Raw genomic sequence first — 3,874 nt, 5'->3', positions numbered from 1 at the left:
TCTTTTTTATTCAGAGTCATATGTAAAGTAGATTCTTTACCTACAGCTCTGTCTCCAAAGGAATTGTACAAAACTGGAAACACGTGGGCTTCACGAAAACAGTTGATCATTTCAAACGTTCAGACGATCATAAGACTATGATGCTTTTACTGAACCCTCACTGATAGATAATCAAAACCTTCAGTGTTTTAACATCTGTGTTTTTCTTTTTGTTTGTGTGCTTTCATGAACCTTATTGTGATTCTGATCAGACAAAACCTTTCAAATTTTCAGTCCCTGTACATACTTTTGTTGGTTTGTTCAATCCTGCCCTTAAAAACCAAGCTACTATAGGTTTGCTGGAGTGTTACATACAACCTTAACAATTTGCACTAGCTATGACCTCAGTACTTGCCAATGATTTATTCAGTCTTACTAGATGAATAATGAGCATTTTCAACACTCAAAATCATTCCCAGTTAGTCATCCTGGATGTGTCGTTTCTATTATTGCGCAGACAACTGAGTTCAAATCTCTCAGTCTAGGATTGCAAAGCTTTCTTTGTTACAGAAGAAACATGACAGAGGCAGATTTTGAAGAAGTGCCAAACAGTGTTTCATCTGAAAGCCTGCATTTTCAGAGTTGTGTCTGGCAAACGGTCTCAAACGTTATCGTTATCTCAGCACTTAACTGTACCTCGGCCTTTTTGTCTGGGGACCTTCGTTCACCAAAACAAGTCCTATTCATGTTACGCTGCCTTTTTGTTGGAGCTGTAAATGTGGACGTCCGCAAAGCACACATGTTATTAAGCACTGGAAGAATATTTGGTGAAGCACAGAATAAAAGGCTACTTTAATGCCCATAAACGCTGCCCTACTTTGCCCGTCGTGGGCTGCCTCAAATTGCCATGAGAGACTTTCCAGTTTATGGCACGAGTCCTTATTTGTTGTATAAAATATGCAACATAATAGGACGACGCATGAATTTCAGACAGGTAAATACAGATGCCTTGATCTTTTCAAATTACAGTCCGACAATGATGTCTGCAGTAAAATTCAGAGGTTCTTACAGAAGCGACTGCTGCATTGCACCTCTAATTTTGTTTCCTTATATTGGGACATTTTCTTCAATTTCCTTCACCATGACTGCAGTGTCCCCTGTTCTGTCTTTCTATTGCCTGCATTGCCTCGTTTTATTTCATGTAATTTCTTGTACGCGGAATAAGCTGTTCTTTGCGTCAGGTTGAAGCATAGAAATCAGGCCAGGAACCCCTGCTAAGTGTTTGGATTAAAGTGCCACATTCATATAGTATGTGCACCACAGATTGGAGGAGCGAGCTTTAGAAGGCTAAATTTAACTATGTTAAATCAAGAGCGCTGTTTAAACAAGGCTGTGCTTATTGTGTTAACACCCAAGAGAGGATGACGTTTGTGTGATAGAAAAAAACTGCTTAGAAGGAAGGCACCCTGTGTAGTTCCTGTTCTTATGGGGTCATTGGCTTTAATCAGTACCTTGGATCATGATCTCTTGTCTAAATACTAGCTTTGTTGAAAGCGAAGACCATCAAAACTGGCTGTAGGCCCTCTTGAACAGAATTCAGATGTTCATAAGTCCTCTCTGACCTTGTTTACACCTGGTCATTTCAGGTGACTTGTATCTGGATTGAAACCTGATTCATATGCATTTACACTTGATGGTCAGATGCATCTCTATTTCATCAAATTGAAATCTAAGTGCTGTATGGCACATAATATGCAAATCAGTTCAAATGCTCATTGAAATCTGTCACCAGATGAGTTACAACTGTATAAAGATGTAACAATTTCAGCATGTAAAACCATAGTTTTCTGAGTGTTATCATGTTCATACAACTATATAAAATATGTGATGCTTCATTTTTTGGTTAAATGCACCATATATATATATTTTTTTTTACAAACATGTTCAGAGTAATGATAAAGTGACATTCTGAAGAAACCTTTCATGACGCAAAGAACCTTTTAATCATGCTAACAGGTCCTTTGAGTGTTCATGGTTCTATATAGAACTACTTTCTTTACTAAAGAACCCTTTTTTAAGAGTATACTGTGACTTTGTTGACATAACAGTTCTAATAGTCCTTCATTTTCCTTCTTAATTATCATCATATTTGTCATTATTGGTGATTTTGCTAACTATCCTGTCAGACAAAATTTGCACCCATGCAGATTTGTTATTTAAGAACAACCCAAAAACATTTGGGTTAACAAGCCACTATTTTGTGGGTTAAAATGTAATGTAATATAGCAAGGCAGTTACAATGACAAGGCCAACTAAAGATTAACCAAACTAACATTTAATTTTAACCAGCTTGGGCCGCTGAAGGCTACCACACCAAACTCAGAGAAGAAACTCACGTCAAGAGCTGAAGAAGCCATGAAGCCCCGGTTTAGTAGTGGCAGTTTAGTGGTGGGGGGCCTTTTTCCCCCATGTGCAGAACAGCGCAGGGAGGCAGGGTCACAGTTTTGGGAGAGGTTTTAGTTGTTGAATGTTGTTTGTATGCATTTACACTTCTGACTAAAATGCATCTCTGACCACCTCCTGAAGTGCTTTGAGAACTGGAATTAAATATGTTTAAATTGATTTTTATATGTGGATAATTTCTATCTGGACTCGATCCTGATACTCAAGATAATTGAAATGACCAGGTGTAACCTGATGTCTCTGATGCCTCCCAACCCCAAAGTCAAAAAGTCAAGCCATGTTAAATGAAATATCCAGCCTGGTAGATGGATGCTGTGGTTGTGCATTGAAGACGGCACTCGTGCTCCATCCTACAAGCCGAATCATGTTGCTGTAGAGACGAACGTGAAATTAGTAAAACGGCCAGAGAAGGGGGGGCACCATGTGCCAGAACACAGCCCCTCATCTTCATTCCCCCTGAGGCTTTACTGCTCTCCCTAAAATAGCAATGATTGTCAAGGAAAGGAAGTGAAATGTAATTGACTGAAAGTAGAGAGATAATTAAGGGAACCTGTTGGACAGCAGGGGGAAAAATTAATGCCTTTCATTTAATAGCTGGTTTTGAAAAAAAAAAGGAGAAAGGAGGAGAAAAAATATGTTCCTCAGCCTGTTTAAACGAGTGGTCTTTTGAAGGAGAACAAAGGCGAATGACGCAATGCCTGAAGTATGTACGCCAAGTGCCGAAGTGTCACAAGTCCAACTCCAGTACTCAGGGCATCAGGTAATATGATGTCAAGACTTGTGGGACCTTGCAGGCATCGTACGCTTTGGCCCAGCCGCGCTAATGGAGGGTGATGGATTCTCCAGGCATGCTGTAGATAGAGGGAAGATTAGAGAATATGATGCTCCTGGCGGAGGAAGGGGGTTCGTCCCGCATCAGAAATCAGCTTTTATTTATCAGGCGGTCGTGCCATTTTGAACGCATCAAAGGAACTGCTTTGATCCTCCCGGAGCACCCAATCACAGAAAACATGCAATCAGGTTTGACAAACAAAACCCAAGATTGGAAACAACAATGTGCAGGCAGACTTTTTTTGTGTTAAGAAAAAAAGACAGAAGACAGCTCGCAAACACTGTACAGAGACTTTTCTCGATTAGTTTAGCTGTGTTGCCCATGATGTCAATGAAATGTGAATACAGAGCTGCATAGGGGTTTGAACGTGGGTGGGGTCAGGTGTTTTTTCTTTTTCACCTCTAAAATTTCAGTATTGACTGAAGTGTATTATGACGTTGAATTTAGCACTCCATAGAAATAGGCCAAATCTAATCTACTCCAAAATCAAAATACTGTCCACCAACAAGGAGTGATTTAGTATTTTAATGTTTACACTTGCATATCCGGAGATTACAAACGCCTGAATGAACGTCCAGCTGTGGGTTTGGGCCAACAGGA

This window comes from Colossoma macropomum, unplaced genomic scaffold (assembly GCF_904425465.1).
Source record: "Colossoma macropomum unplaced genomic scaffold, Colossoma_macropomum, whole genome shotgun sequence".
Taxonomy (NCBI): domain Eukaryota; kingdom Metazoa; phylum Chordata; class Actinopteri; order Characiformes; family Serrasalmidae; genus Colossoma; species Colossoma macropomum.
The sequence above is the reverse complement of the archived record's forward strand: the minus strand, read 5'-3'. Positions refer to the sequence as shown.